Source organism: Siphateles boraxobius, unplaced genomic scaffold (assembly GCF_051911475.1).
Source record: "Siphateles boraxobius isolate OS27281-9 unplaced genomic scaffold, OSU_SipBor_1 25, whole genome shotgun sequence".
Lineage (NCBI taxonomy): Eukaryota > Metazoa > Chordata > Actinopteri > Cypriniformes > Leuciscidae > Siphateles > Siphateles boraxobius.
In genome coordinates, this window is record NW_027508866.1 from 4,067,324 (window position 1) to 4,084,907 (window position 17,584).

Consider the following 17,584-nt stretch of genomic DNA (forward strand, 5'->3'; position numbering starts at 1 on the left):
AAGAATATTTGGGTATAATATGTCACACTTTATTTTATTTTGCTATCCTCACTTACATAAATGAACAATAGTGTCCTGCACCCACTAGTAAAAAAAAATAAAAAAAATATATTTGGTGTCTAAATCATTTTTGGTTGGACTATAATACTTGATTTAATACTTTATACACTATAATGCTAAGGTAATAGAAAAAAAGCTGGATTTGAAGGGTCTAGTATGTATAGTATGAATGATGGTCAAGCTGCTAGAATTGATGTAGCCCGAGGTAGTTGCTCATATTTAACACTGCTGTCGTAAGTCTAGCAGGGATGTGTATATGGGTTGTTTTGAAGGACTCTACAATAGGAAATGATCACTATGTCATTAGCTGTAAAATAGGCATGGATGTTAGTGAAATTATAGAGGATAAGATATGTTGATGGAAATTTAAAAAACAGTATTAGGTTTTACATAAAACAAAGGCATGGAATGAAACTCAAACCAAAAACATGGACATGATGCTTACCAACCATGGTTACATGGAAACAATACTTGACCCAGACGTATGACAAACATGAAACATGTTTAGTAGGGTGACAACAGTGTCAGTGAAGCGATTGAAAAGAAGAATAGAAGAATATGAGACATGTTGTGTGAAGAGAAAATTCAAGTTACATGAATACTTATAGCTAAATATTTTTATTTTGTGTTTTATTGTGTGATATCAAGCTGAAATTCTGTAAAATCATAGCCTGGCTAACGCCCTGCATTCCTGGCTGTATAATTGCCAGAGTTTGGGCCAGAAAAGGCCCGGAACAATTTTGCTATCTGGGCCATAACAAACTTTTAAGACTATCAATGTTATAAATTACCAACTTCAAAAAACAAATGCATAGTTGTCATTGTAAAGAATTGCTTGCTTATATATGTAGCTTTGGAGCCGCTGCTGTGACACTGTACAAACGCTTCCAGTGTGAATACTCTCGCGCGTCTGCATCTGCAGTGACGATGTAGTTACGCAAGTTCCGCCCTGCGGTGGATATCCAACCCGGCCACATCCAAGTGTGACGTCAGAAGCCACCACGCCCATGCCCAAATTGGACACATTCTCATTAACGTTAACATTTAAAAACAGGAAGAAGCATCGAGAAGAGAAGACTAGAAGAAGAAGGTAACTGCGAAACAAAATGCACAAAACACACTTGCAGTTTTAGTATAAACACTGTTCAACATAATACGAATGTATTATGAGTATGAGAATGAGATGTTACCTGTTGAAAAGCAGCTCTTCTCACTTTAATAATAGTTTGTAATGAGGTCAGTGCGGTGCGGCTGATCACTTGACTAGCATGCCTGCTCCGCAATTACAGGAAAGCCCGCGATATGTAATAAATTGTCAAAATATCAATGTAATTCGAATCAATAAGGTTTGATGATGTTGTTTTAGAGCTATGGATTATCCTCAAATTACATATTTGGTCATTTAACTCCCCTGTGATGTATCTTAACTGAGTTGTGTGTTACATTTGGCTGGGTGAATTTCGTATCAGTAACTACGTTAGATTCTCAACTGAGAATTTTGTTTTGTATACTATTAATATTATACTATACTAACTGCATTATTATATCACCAATTTCATGTTGTTATTTGGATTAAGGGTAAATATGAAAAATATATTATTTCAGTGCTTATGTTTGACGTTACATCCTGTAAATCTTATTCTGCTTGTAAAGAATATGAGATTTGATTGTCACTCTGTCAGTTGTAAATACTGCATATTGAAAAAGTTTGAAGTTGTTCAGTCATTGCTATGCAAAGAAGTTATACATGTTTAGATAATGTAATGTGATGATAAACTGTTGTAATATGAATAAGTTGTATTATTGATTCATAGTAAATACAGTGACGGCAATCCAGCCATCACATCATGTCTTTCCTAACTATATTTTACTTATTTTCAGGGTTACTACAATTTTGAAAGCAAGTGATTGTTTGCCATGTCGGTAAGTAAAATAAACTTTGGTTTGTATCCTAATCAAGTTATCATACTGTTAACTGTCGGGCCAAAGGTTTGTCTGAAATGGAATTAACAACTCAACGATAGCTAGGTTAAAACGTTTTGGTCTGATCACTTATCACTTACAACCCTTGAAAAGTAACTTGGTTGAGCAACAAAGACCCGGGTTCGAATCCACTGTGAGACACCATTGTGTCCCTGAGCAAGACACTTAACCCCTAGTTGCTCCAGAGGCGTGCGACCTCTGAGATATATAGAAATTGTAAGTCGCTTTGGATAAAAGCGTCAGCTAAATGAATAAATGTAAATGTAAATTTCACTACATCTTACTTGATAACTCTGTTTATGTGGCAAATTATCTATGTATCCTTCTATCTATTCTAGATCAATGGAAAGATCACATAGTTATTGTCATTGTCATCTTTTACAGCATCCTACACATTTTACAGCATCCTACACATTTTCAGTTCAAGCCTGATGCAGATCAATACTGCCTGGATGGGTGGTTCGAATGTCCCTGCTGCAGTTTTATGACTAAAGAGAAATTCTCATTTTCTATTCATCTTGAGAACCATATAAGTCATGCAGTGGAGCATGGCAGGGCCGTGCAGGGACCTCTGGAGGGGCAGGTGCTCAAAGTATAAAAGGGAGCACATGCGGAACAAGGCTTTAAATAGGGCTGTGCTCAAAATATCAATACAGTAATATATCAATACGGATGATTCTGTATCGATACAGTAGCAAATGCATTGGTGCAGTTTTGAAAAAGAAACAGAACAGAAAAGACAAATTTTACGTTTAAAAGATAAAAAAAATAATTAATGTGCAGTGTGCACCTATTAATAACTCTGGGATTAGAAACTGAAGTATCTTAAGTTGTCCCAACCTGATGGCTTTTTCTTCTCTGTTATACAGAATAATAAAGAACAGCTGTTATAGTAAACTGTGTAGGACAAAATCAACGTGGCCCATGTTTCGTACAGTATAGTTTTATTTAATGCCATATCAGCATCTATGGCTATTTTCATGGCATAAACTGATTTACACAAATACAAGAGTTACATTTATACAATGAAAATAAAAACAAAGCAAACAGAAACAGCAATTAATACTTTACAAGATTTTTAACATTAATGTGATACCTGTTCTGGTACATTCTTACTAAAGTCCTTAAGTGAGTTTGCTGCCTTTGCTGTTGTTGTTACTGCTGCTGCTGCTACTGATACTGCTGGAGCTGATCTGAGACATTAAAACAAACATATAGAGATATATTAGCTGATTAAATCATTTTTATGTAACCATGACAAGATGTAAAGACTGCTGACAGTGTTTGGAACCTTCACTAGCTCACTGACCTGCTGTAACGCTGCAGATTCTGCCCAGGCTGCTATAATATAATAATATAATAATAGTAGCCTATATAATAGTACTAGGGGAGATGTTCACAGAGGCTTCTGCACACAAAACATAAGATATTTGTAAGCTAACGGTATGTGATAATAAGCCTAAACTCTTACCAGATTTGTGATGATAATTTTTATGGCACTATACGTTTTTTAAATAAATACTGTAATAATAATAATAATAATAGTTTAAAGTAAAATAATAGTTTTTAGTCAAATAACATAAAAAGACCAGACCCCTCGACGCCCGTGAAACTTTACTCCCTCAAACAGCAAGCTAACGTTACTTCTACAGCCTACACAAAGCAATATAATCAACATCTCAGCATGCTCTTCACGTCGTTCTTGTAAAATAATAATAATAAGTAAACAAACATCAAAATCACTTCGCTGAGAATAAAACACCACTTACCAGCAGCCGCAGAGTTGAAGAAATCCTCTGGTAGGGCGCGTAGCCGCGCGAAATTAAAAAATGCGCGTGCAGCGTGAGGAATCGTCCCGGATGAGTTCGTCAGGTGACAGGTCATCATGTCGGTCATTTTATTTACGGCTAAATTATTATTCATTAATTTTACTAATAGTTGGATTGGGCAGGCATCCACAAAAGGGCCTTTAATTACAAAAAAAGGAGAGGAAATTTTGCCTTGACAAAAGGGCACTTTGGGCACCAAGGGGCAAAAGGGCAGGTGCTCGAGCACCCAAAGCACCCCCCTCTGCACGTGCCTGGAGCATGGAGATATGGTGGGAGCATTTCTCTAGATATTGATACATTTTTTGTGGTTTTAAATCACAAATATGTTTGTATAATCTAAATATGTACTTGCATCTCAAAACGAAGACAAACAAGATGAGCTGTAGTTTCTTGAAGTAGAAACTACAATGAAGTAGGGCAGGGCTAATATGGCAAAAAAATAAAGTCTTGATTTTTCCTTTTCAGATTGATTGACCAATTCAATTTCGATTTATTTAAATGTTTAATAGGTCAACGTAAAAACCACATAGCCCTACACTGAAGTGATGACAATGTTGTTAAGTTTATTTATCTATTTTTGTGTTTTGTTAAACTTACTGTGTTCACTCTGCACTGTTGATAACTTAGTTGCAATAATTTTGCAGGTTACTTCATCTCAAAATGCAACAAACTGTGCAGGACCACAGCCCATTTTCACTGTCTGTTCTGCAGCCAGACAGTAATACGCAAGGAACAATACATAAGCCATGTCTCCCAATGCTCTAAGACAGAAGTACTTGCAGCACCTTCCCTATCTCCAGCTCTCTCTGTAGCTGCATGCCCAACACCCTGTTCCCCAGCTACTGTAGTTACCAAGGCTCCAGTCTCTACCCCCCTTTCCTCTGATACTGGCTCCTTTGTACCATTCCCACTCCCACCAATACAAAGAAAGAGAGTGATTTCTTTAGTTTCTAACTCCCTTACCTCTGATCATGGCTCCTTTGCACCACCCCCACCAAAAATTCAAAAGAAGACAAACACAGTCATGTGTCCTCATTGTGGATTGTTACTTAACAGACGAAATGTAAGGCTACACATTCTGAGACGACATACACCAATAAAAACGGACATTAGCCCTCTGAACCACCTTAAATCACAGTGTGTGGATTATAGAAATGGTGTCTATGCAGTAGCCAAAACATTTTCAGCACCCAACACTCCAATATACATAATCAGAAAGACGTGGGGCTCAGAACAAAGAACAACATGTGAACTTGATATCTGCAGAATTAATACAGAATTTGCAGAAAGATCAAACATCCGTTCCTATGAGTGCCATAACCTTCGATCACTTGCATACTGCCCACCAGCCGGAAGGGAGATTTCCTTACTGACAGAGCAAGGTTTACAGAAATCTCCTTTTAGAATTTTTTTTTTTAAATCAACTAACCTCCTCGAAGTCAAACCCCACACCTGTCACAATGCAAAGGGTATACTGAAATATAAAAGACAGAAAAAATTATTCACAATGTTGACAGAAACTTGTACAGAGGATAAGAACGTAGCCAAAATATCCCTCTCCAAGACCTCAATTGCACTTCCTACAGCCTGGTAAGTCTGCCAAATAGAGGTCATATTATGTAGACTTTACAATACATTTTCATGGCAAATTCTTTGTTGTTGTTGTTTTATACAACAAATTCAATACAACATGGTTCTTTACCTGGAGACTGTTGCGCAGAAATTGGCACAAGTGTATCGACAGAAGTATGTGGTCGTCAAAATTATAGATACCATCACACCACATCCCTCGCTGCGCCCAGTCCAGCGTCCCTCGCTGCTCCCAGTCCAGCGTCCCTCGCTGCGCCCAGTCCAGCGTCCCTCGCTGCGCCCAGTCCAGCGTCCCTCGCTGCTCCCAGTCCAGCGTCCCTCGCTGCTCCCAGTTCAGCGTCCCTCGCTGCGCCCAGTCCAGCGTCCCTCGCAGCTCCCAGTCCAGCGTCCCTCGCCGCTCCCAGTCCAGCGTCCCTCGCCGCTCCCAGTCCAGCGTCCCTCGCCGCGCCCAGTCCAGCGTCCCTCGCCGCTCACAGTCCAGCGTCCCTCGCCGCTCCCAGTCCAGCATCCCTCGCCGCTCCCAGTCCAGCGTCCCTCGCCGCTCCCAGTCCAGCGTCCCTCGCCGCGCCCAGTCCAGCGTCCCTCGCCGCGCCCAGTCCAGCGTCCCTCGCCGCGCCCAGTCCAGCGTCCCTCGCCGCTCCCAGTCCAGCGTCCCTCGCTGCGCCCAGTCCAGCGTCCCTCGCTGCGCCCAGTCCAGCGTCCCTCGCTGCGCCCAGTCCAGCGTGCCTCGCTGCTCCCAGTCCAGCGTGCCTCGCTGCTCCCAGTCCAGCGTCCCTCGCTGCGCCCAGTCCAGCGTCCCTCGCTGCGCCCAGTCCAGCGTCCCTAGCTGCTCCCAGTCCAGCATCCCTCGCTGCGCCCAGTCCAGCCCGCTGCGCCCAGTCCAGCGTCCCTCGCTGCGCCCAGTCCAGCTTCCCTCGCTGCTCCCAGTCCAGCATCCATCGCTGCTCCCAGTCCAGCGTCCCTCGCTGCTCCCAGTCCAGCGTCCCTCGCTGCTCCCAGTCCAGCATCCATCGCTGCTCCCAGTCCAGCGTCCCTCGCTGCTCCCAGTCCAGCGTCCCTCGCTGCGCCCAGTCCAGCGTCCCTCGGCTTCTCAGGACTGAGTAAACCCTGGGAAAAAGAATTTAATCCTATCCAGGAAAAATTGGTAAGCTAATTATTCAAATGTGATATGTTTGGCAAGTCTCACGCTATTATCCGACAGTTAGTTATGGGTGTAACCGATATTCGATCTATGATCTGTACAGGTTACACCCCACATTGTTCATGTTACCCGCTCTGTAATTGAAAAAAAATGCTCTTGACTGAATAACTTTAGAAGCTTTTAACAAAGAATGCCATGCATTTTGCTCTTGTACTAATAATAGTAATTTTCAGCTCAGCTATGTTCTGGACACGAGACGGCCTGGAACAGAAATTATTATAAAAGAAGGGCCCACATGTCTCACCCATGAAGAGTTTTGGAGCCTAGGGTTACAAAGATACATGGATTCTCAGGTGAGTAGTGGGAAGTTTGTTCAAAATAGGAGGGGAAAGCCCTGTTTGTATTAGTTTTTTAATGTTTAATGATAGTCTTTTATATTTTATTTGGTTGTTTGTTTGTAGATTGGGAATGCCTGCTTTAAATTGATCCATGAAGCAGCTCAGCAACACGTATGTAACTTCTATATATATATTATATATACACAAGACCAAAGCCTAGATTAAACATAATTTATCAGTTACTGATAAATGCATACACCAAATAACGTGGTTGTCAACTTTCCAGTAAGTATGCAAAAAGAACAATATGTATGTGGTTCCAAAAATTTTGATCTGCATAATGACAAGACATTTGATTAATGTTAGGAGGATGTTGACATGAAAGACTTGTTGGTGTTTCCGGCATGGACCGACTCAATTGGGCCAGATCACTTTGTTCTCTGTGTAAGGGATTGGTACTGTTCCAATATACTAGATTGTACATGTAGTGGTTATTGTTAAATCATGTAAATTCAAATTGTGAATTCCATATTATTATTTTTGCTGACGACTTGTACAATGTTGTGTATCTTTTACCAAATACCACATTATAGGTCATGAAGCCACTCATGAGAGAGATGTTCTTTTTAGACTCACATTACACATTGCATGAGTTTGGATTTGGTGATGCTGATTACAGAGCCATTTTTAGGTTCACAAATGAGGCATACTGTTTGACATGTTCATATAGCAATTTATACTTTGGCTATGTTCTTATAGCCTGTACTGATATATTTCGGCTCTGTTCTTATAGCCTGAACTGATATATTTCGGCTACGTTCTTATAGCCTGAACTGATATATTTCGGCTACGTTCTTATAGCCTGAACTGATATATTTCGGCTACGTTCTTATAGCCTGAACTGATATATTTCGGCTCTGTTCTTATAGCCTGAACTGATATATTTCGGCTACGTTCTTATAGCCTGAACTGATATATTTCGGCTACGTTCTTATAGCCTGAACTGATATATTTCGGCTACGTTCTTATAGCCTGAACTGATATGTTTCGGATTTGTTCCTATAGCCTGAACTGATATATTTTGGCTACGTTCTTATAGCCTGAGCTGATATGTTTCGGCTTTGTTCCTATAGCCTGAGCTGATATATTTCGGCTACGTTCTTATAGCCTGAACTGATATATTTCGGCTACGTTCTTATAGCCTGAACTGATATATTTCGGCTAATTTCTTATAGCCTGAACTGATATGTTTCGGATTTGTTCCTATAGCCTGAACTGATATATTTCGGCTACGTTCTTATAGCCTGTACTGATATATTTCGTCTCTGTTCTTATAGCCTGAACTGGTATATTTCGGCTACGTTCTTATAGCCTGAACTGATATATTTCGGCTACGTTCTTATAGCCTGAACTGATATATTTCGGCTACGTTCTTATAGCCAGAACTGATATGTTTCGGCTACGTTCTTATAGCCTGAGCTGATATGTTTCGGCTACGTTCTTATAGCCTGAACTGATATATTTCGGCTACGTTCTTATAGCCTGAGCTGATATGTTTCGGCTACGTTCTTATAGCCTGAGCTGATATGTTTCGGCTTTGTTCCTATAGCCTGAACTGATATATTTCGGCTACGTTCTTATAGCCTGTACTGATATATTTCGGCTCTGTTCTTATAGCCTGAACTGATATATTTCGGCTACGTTCTTATAGCCTGAACTGATATATTTCGGCTACGTTCTTATAGCCTGTACTGATATATTTCGGCTCTGTTCTTATAGCCTGAACTGATATATTTCGGCTACGTTCTTATAGCCTGAACTGATATATTTCGGCTACGTTCTTATAGCCTGAACTGATATGTTTCGGCTTTGTTCCTATAGCCTGAACTGATATATTTCGGCTACGTTCTTATAGCCTGAACTGATATATTTCGGCTCTGTTCTTATAGCCTGAACTGATATATTTCGGCTACGTTCTTATAGCCTGAACTGATATGTTTCGGCTACGTTCTTATAGCCTGAACTGATATGTTTCGGCTTTGTTCTTATAGCCTGAACTGATATATTTCGGCTACATTCTTATAGCCTGAACTGATATATTTCGGCTCTGTTCTTATAGCCTGAACTGATATATTTCGGCTCTTTTCGGCTCTGTTCTTATAGCCTGAACTGATATATTTCGGCTACGTTCTTATAGCCTGAACTGATATGTTTCGGCTACGTTCTTATAGCCTGAACTGATATATTTCGGCTATGTTCTTATAGCCTGAACTGATATGTTTCGGCTCTGTTCTTATAGCCTGAACTGATATATTTCGGCTACGTTCTTATAGCCTGTACTGATATATTTCGGCTACGTTCTTATAGCCTGAACTGATATATTTCGGCTACGTTCTTATAGCCTGAACTGATATATTTCGGCTACGTTCTTATAGCCTGAGCTGATATGTTTCGGCTTTGTTCCTATAGCCTGAACTGATATATTTCGGCTCTTTTCGGCTCTGTTCTTATAGCCTGAACTGATATATTTCGGCTACGTTCTTATAGCCTGAGCTGATATATTTCGGCTATGTTCTTATAGCCTGAACTGATATGTTTCGGCTCTGTTCTTATAGCCTGAACTGATATATTTCGGCTACGTTCTTATAGCCTGTACTGATATATTTCGGCTACGTTCTTATAGCCTGAACTGATATATTTCGGCTACGTTCTTATAGCCTGAGCTGATATATTTCGGCTACGTTCTTATAGCCTGAGCTGATATGTTTCGGCTTTGTTCCTATAGCCTGAACTGATATATTTCGGCTACGTTCTTATAGCCTGTACTGATATATTTCGGCTCTGTTCTTATAGCCTGAACTGATATATTTCGGCTACGTTCTTATAGCCTGAACTGATATATTTCGGCTACGTTCTTATAGCCTGAACTGATATGTTTCGGCTTTGTTCCTATAGCCTGAACTGATATGTTTCGGCTTTGTTCCTATAGCCTGAACTGATATATTTCGGCTACGTTCTTATAGCCTGAACTGATATATTTCGGCTCTGTTCTTATAGCCTGAACTGATATATTTCGGCTACGTTCTTATAGCCTGAACTGATATGTTTCGGCTACGTTCTTATAGCCTGAACTGATATGTTTCGGCTTTGTTCTTATAGCCTGAACTGATATATTTCGGCTACATTCTTATAGCCTGAACTGATATATTTCGGCTCTGTTCTTATAGCCTGAACTGATATATTTCGGCTCTTTTCGGCTCTGTTCTTATAGCCTGAACTGATATATTTCGGCTACGTTCTTATAGCCTGAACTGATATGTTTCGGCTACGTTCTTATAGCCTGAACTGATATATTTCGGCTATGTTCTTATAGCCTGAACTGATATGTTTCGGCTCTGTTCTTATAGCCTGAACTGATATATTTCGGCTACGTTCTTATAGCCTGTACTGATATATTTCGGCTACGTTCTTATAGCCTGAACTGATATATTTCGGCTACGTTCTTATAGCCTGAACTGATATATTTCGGCTACGTTCTTATAGCCTGAGCTGATATGTTTCGGCTTTGTTCCTATAGCCTGAACTGATATATTTCGGCTCTTTTCGGCTCTGTTCTTATAGCCTGAACTGATATATTTCGGCTACGTTCTTATAGCCTGAGCTGATATATTTCGGCTATGTTCTTATAGCCTGAACTGATATGTTTCGGCTCTGTTCTTATAGCCTGAACTGATATATTTCGGCTACGTTCTTATAGCCTGTACTGATATATTTCGGCTACGTTCTTATAGCCTGAACTGATATATTTCGGCTACGTTCTTATAGCCTGAGCTGATATATTTCGGCTACGTTCTTATAGCCTGAGCTGATATGTTTCGGCTTTGTTCCTATAGCCTGAACTGATATATTTCGGCTACGTTCTTATAGCCTGTACTGATATATTTCGGCTCTGTTCTTATAGCCTGAACTGATATATTTCGGCTACGTTCTTATAGCCTGAGCTGATATGTTTCGGCTTTGTTCCTATAGCCTGAACTGATATATTTCGGCTACGTTCTTATAGCCTGTACAGATATATTTCGGCTACGTTCTTATAGCCTGTACAGATATATTTCGGCTCTGTTCTTATAGCCTGAACTGATATATTTCGGCTACTTTCTTATAGCCTGTACTGATATATTTCGGCTCTGTTCTTATAGCCTGTACTGATATATTTCGGCTATGTTCTTATAGCCTGAACTGATATATTTCGGCTACGTTCTTATAGCCTGTACTGATATATTTCGGCTCTGTTCTTATAGACTGAACTGATATATTTCGGCTACGTTCTTATAGCCTGTACTGATATATTTCGTCTCTGTTCTTATAGCCTGAACTGATATATTTCGGCTACGTTCTTATAGCCTGAACTGATATATTTCGGCTACGTTCTTATAGCCTGAACTGATATATTTCGGCTACGTTCTTATAGCCTGAGCTGATATATTTCGGCTACGTTCTTATAGCCTGAGCTGATATGTTTCGGCTTTGTTCCTATAGCCTGAACTGATATATTTCGGCTACGTTCTTATAGCCTGTACTGATATATTTCGGCTCTGTTGTTATAGCCTGAACTGATATATTTCGGCTACGTTCTTATAGCCTGAACTGATATATTTCGGCTACGTTCTTATAGCCTGAACTGATATATTTCGGCTACGTTCTTATAGCCTGAACTGATATATTTCGGCTACGTTCTTATAGCCTGAACTGATACGTTTCGGCTTTGTTCCTATAGCCTGAACTGATATATTTCGACTACGTTCTTATAGCCTGAACTGATATATTTCGGCTCTGTTCTTATAGCCTGAACTGATATATTTCGGCTACGTTCTTATAGCCTGAACTGATATATTTCGGCTCTGTTCTTATAGCCTGAACTGATATATTTCGGCTACGTTCTTATAGCCTGAACTGATATGTTTCGGCTTTGTTCTTATAGCCTGAACTGATATATTTCGGCTACGTTCTTATAGCCTGAACTGATATATTTCGGCTCTGTTCTTATAGCCTGAACTGATATGTTTCGGCTACGTTCTTATTGCCTGAACTGATATATTTCGGCTATGTTCTTATAGCCTGAACTGATATGTTTCGGCTACGTTCTTATAGCCTGAGCTGATATGTTTCGGCTACGTTCTTATAGCCTGAACTGATATGTTTCGGCTACGTTCTTATAGCCTGAACTGATATATTTTGGCTACGTTCTTATAGCCTGAACTGATATATTATGGCTACGTTCTTATCCTTTTATTTTTTTTCTGTAGAAATCTTGCACAAAAAATTGATCCTGGGAGCTGGACTGAAAAGACTGGGCATGATATTGTGGTGATTAATAAATGCATATTTAGCTACTCCAAACAAATATTATTATATCCCATATTCTGCATATCATAGATGTCATAATGTAATGGTAATGCTTTCATCTATTTGACATGTATGTTACCTTTTTTGTTGCTTTTAGAGATTGCCACACCAGATCTGTGGAAATGACTGAGGGATTTTCATGCTTATGGTAAGGTCAGTTTATTTGGCAAGTCTGTACAAGTTTCTGTCAACATTGTGAATAATTGTTTATGTCTTTTATATTATACCATTTGCATTGTGACAGGTGTGGGGTTTGACTTCGAGGAGGTTAGTTTTTTTTTTTTTAAATGTAAAAGTAAATTTCTCACTTTACATGTTGTCTGAGTGCACACTCTTCCTCATGAAGAAAATGGATGCATTATGAACTAAAGATTCTCCTAATCACTGTCACACATCTTTCAGATGGACATGCCTTCCATTCGAAAGTGGTGGTGTCTCCTTCTGATGGAGCGCTTCAAAATAGAAGGGTATGACACCACTAAACAATATGTGTATATTCATTTCTGTAACTTTTGCTGGTATTAATACATTGTTGTATGCTGTTTTTTATTGCATTTGTTATGTTTTCATTTACAGTCTATTGTTAATTTTGTGCCTTGGCTTATTTATTAAAATTGCCATGTTCACTAGATATGAATAATGACTATCATCCATTTAGCTTCATGTAGGTAAGGTAAATAGGTACTGTTTACAATAGCTTCCTCACTCTGTATGCAGCTGCAACTATATCGTACCATGGTCACAATTGTTTATAGGTATTGCATTAATTTTGGTGTACAAACAGACTGGAGCTACCTTCCACTCAATCAGACATTTGTGTATGCTTTTGCCTATGCAGTGCTTTGGATTAATCTTCTTAATGTTTGAAAGGCATGGTCAGCGGTTTGCCTTCTGGACTGATGAGGCCAGAAGCTTGGTCCAAGGAACTCTTCAGCCTGTCTACAGAGTGCCAAGACAGAAAGCTATCTCTAGAAAGTCCCAGCCCACATTGAAGCTGTCAATGTCCGCACAGCTGAAGAAATGAAACTAGTGGACTTTATTGTGAAGTTACAGGGATCTGAGGAACATTTGGTGGTACTTTAACAATGTTCACATTTATTCATCTTTAAAGACTAACTCATAGTAAAGATTCTCCAAGGGCCAATGTTTTGATTAGGGAAAACATTAACATTTTTTTTTTAGCTATGCTGCAAATTATTGTATCTTTATCTTAAATGTATCAATTCCTTAAATACTTGTTTTTGTACCATGGTTTGACCCTAGGGTTTACTCAACGGGAAGCCATCTAAGTGGTTACGTAAGGTAACTTCTTCCCGGGTGCCTGTCTACCTCGACAGTGAGGAACAACAGGACATCTTGTTCTCATATCTGAGAGGATTGCTGGATAGGATACCAACACAATTGAGTGTCACAGATAAAGTGCAGTTCATCTGTGATGTTCTTTTTCCTGAGGTATGCCGAACCATGTAATGTGTTTGTGTGTCCTGCTCCTGTGCTTACAAAATGTACTGTATAAACTGCATGCTAGTGTGATAGAATCAGTTAAGTGATTGACAGTTGTGGTGTCCTATCAGAGAAGAGTATGGGCTATTTAATGCTGGTTGGCTGTACTTAAGCTCAGAGTGGGTGTCTGCCACCCTTTCAGGTATGTAAACGCTGTATTGATATGTCGCTGTATTGAATGGTGGCTTATAACGGCGTGTGTTATAATGGGTCGTTATGTTACGATTAATGTGTTGCTTCCTGTACCTCAGCTAATCGGCGGTTTTGATTGCTGTAAACAATAGCCGTGGGAATTATATGTGAAGTGATATCCTCTTGCGGTAAGTGTTATATAAGATGGCAGGAAAATTATAGTGGAAAGAGTACTAGTAACCTCTCGCTTCCTTTAGGGCGCGGGTCTTCCCTCTCGTCCTCAGGATCGTTTTATGGTCTTCGGCACGATCTTCTCCTCGTTTCTGCAGTGATTGTGCTTTTATAAGAATACGAGTCAATAACTACGGTGTTCATGCTGCTCTCCGCATCGCTGTGATTGCAACGTGACGTGTCTTGTAAACACATTAACAGGATTTGTAACGTCTACTTCTTCCCTTTTGAGTGATCGCAAAGTTATAACTGACTGTCATTTGCACGAGAACCAGTGTGTGTGTGCTGCATCAGCTTGATTTTTCTGTAATTATTTTCCTTAGTTCAGCTGTGTGTATGTTGTCAGATTTCGCTGTCATCTAACTCAGGGGTTTTCAAACCCTGGGTCGCGACACAGAATTAAAAAAATGGGTCGCCAGTGATTTATATATAAAAAAAATTAATTCAGTTTTCTAATAATATTAATAATAATAGCTTTGATTAGAAGTACACTAAAAAAACATTCAAATTCATGCACTGACCGACCTACTCGTAGCCCTAGGCAGCAACACAAAACAAAAAACCTTGACGAAACAAACTGAACGGAATGCTTCTCCTGACATCCGTGTTGCCCTCTCGTCCTGAGTTGGCACACCTAAAATAGATGCAGAATTCTTTTTTAAATTTTTAATAAAAACGTTTCCTAAACTTGGACTATTGTTGTTTACTTAAAATATTTTTACATTTAAAATGTATTTTAATTTTTAAATTATTATCGTTAAAAAAAAATATCTGCCGACATTCGGACTGCCAAACAATCCGTAAACAGCCGCTGACTGGTAATACGGTTGTGCTGTTGAGGCTCGCGCAGCCTTATGAGGAGAAATGGAAACAAATGAGCGCAGATCACACAAAGAAACTTAATGAACATAGAGCGGTTAAAAAATTAATGTGGAGTTTTTATATTTATAACATATGATATGATACAGTTAACATCACAGTGAGCAAGAGTGCTGAATACCATCACGATTGAAAATATGACACTGATTTCATATGACAGTTCAATAAACAAGTAATTAATATCAAGTCACTTACATTTTAGACACAATATTGACTGTTTTTGTTCTATTTGAGCAGCGAAAATAGTTCCAAACAAACATCCCAAGAACCACAGCGCAGCTCACCGGAACACTAAGCATTAATGAATGATTCAGCGCTTTTAATGAATCGATTGAGTCAAAGATTCAATGACCCATTAAACAACTGCCTCATTCCTGAACGATTCAGCCGTTTGAACGAATCATTTGAATAAATGACTCAATAACTCACTCATTAAGACGGTCATCTGCCGCCCCCTACTGGTGGTTTAGTTTCGTGTTTAAAAGTAAGCTATAATTCTTTCCAATATGTCATATTTGTATATTCAAAAAATATTTAAAACAATCTCATAACATTATTTAATGCAATTTTAATTGTTCAGTGTAAATTAATTAATTTGATTGGTAACAGCATAGTGTCTTATTATTTCAATTGAATTTATTGATCAAATCTAAGAATTTAAAATGAAAGATGAAGCACACATTTAAACCGATTTCTGGATTCTTATTTGGACAAGAGAATGGCCCATTTACTTGTTCGAAGGACAAGCACATGTAAAGCCTTAATGTTGAGCCCTGAGTTATATTTTATATACTGTAGGCCTAGTATTATGTTTATGTGGCAAGCCAGTTTTACACATCAGCCCAGTCTATTCTGTAAAGTTGGTGATAAGCCGCGTCCGAGTTTTTTTGCACATTCATTTGACAATAAATGTGGCACACCCAATTTTTCTTATGCACACCCAGAGACGCTTTTCTGGCTACGCTAGTGAGGCCCCCCCTTCTCATTAATAAATATATATATATATATATATACACACAAAACACGCACTCGTTCGCTCCATCCGCAACAAACACGTTCGCTCCATCGAAAACAACACACAAACACTCGTCGTTCCTTCCGCAACACACTCTCGTTCGCTCCATTGGCAGCAACACACACATTTCAGATCAATATATTTGTTTTCCTTAAAATTGTAATTAACACTAACTTTATTCTCATTTGAATTATAAATATGTTTGCTTTTAGACTGTGTGTGATTTTGGTTGGGAGACAGTTGTAGGTTAAGTTTGACAAAAGTTTACAGTTTGACAAAAGAACAATGTTGTGTTTTATTGCGAGTCAACACAAATATAAATAAACACTTTGCAGTTTGAATGATGTTATGTATTAACAAAGTGACGGAGTATGCTTTTGTTTCCAGTGCCGCGCCTCACACACACACAAATACACCATTCCAGGCTGCCGAAATAAAATATGATAATAAAATAGTCAACCTAATGTAAAATCACACTGCTGTTTAAATAGCAGTAGGCCTAGTACAGTTCGTACCTTTCAGCGCAAGCACCGCTCAACTGTGATGTTTCCAAGCACATTTTTGTGTATGTGAATAGGATGATTTTTTTCCTGTCGATATTGCAACGTGAGTGAAGTTGCTACACAGCCTATAATAAAGAATAGTTTACCATCAAATACATCACGAATGTTGAAACTTTTTGATTCTAATGAAAGAGTTACGTGAGCATAATGCCCCTTACTTTTACTTTCGCTTTAAATTATTTCGTTTTGGCTTGTTTATAGTTATTATTTTTTTAAATTCTTGTTCTGTTCTGAATTTTAGGCCTACATTTAAAAAGTTTGTTGTGGAATATGTTTTGTGTATTTAAGCATACAGCAAACGATGGGCTATTAATTGGTTAAAATTTCTGTATGTATAGGCCTATAGCTTGATCAAATTATTTCAGAATCGACTTTGCGTTGCAATTGCGTCAAGGATCAGCAAGTGCACGTGCATCAAAAGTGGTTAAAAAAAAGTGCTGAACTGATTTTTTTTCTGCGCACAAGCCTATGGGTCGCGTCCCAAAAAAAAAGAAAAAAAAAGGGTCCCTCTTGAAAAAGTTAATCTAACTGGGTGTCATCATCGACCTTGATCGTTGCATATGTCTATTTTCTCTTGTTTGTGATTTTCTGTGGTTATTTTGGGGTTTTATTAAACTCAAGTGTATTTGTTTTCTCAGGAACTGAGGTGGCCAGGCGGAAGGACCTTCTCGTGCATGGTGATAGTGGTGGTGTTGCAGTGGGTGACACTTTTTTTGGAGTGGACCTACAAAATACGAAATGTCTTAATCAGACAAAATACAAGCATCATAGCATAAGAAAGAAATATAAACAAATAAAGAAGTAAAATAAAGAAATAAAATACATTAAAGTAGGCCTAAATAATAAATAAAGAAATAAAAGAGGCTCAGTAGCTTCTGAAGCATGAACTCAAGCAAGTATTCGCAGTTGTTGTT

The 17,584-nt window shown here is 39.0% G+C and overlaps 1 long non-coding RNA gene across 1 annotated transcript; it reads left to right on the plus strand.

Annotated features, from left to right (window-relative positions):
• The first annotated feature begins 1,018 nt into the window (after positions 1–1,018).
• On the plus strand, positions 1,019–13,792 carry LOC143749496 (uncharacterized). The gene is made up of 3 exons (XR_013207008.1): positions 1,019–1,150; positions 13,218–13,421; positions 13,611–13,792. It is a non-coding gene; the product is annotated as an uncharacterized LOC143749496 (long non-coding RNA).
• Positions 13,793–17,584: the final 3,792 nt, after the last annotated feature.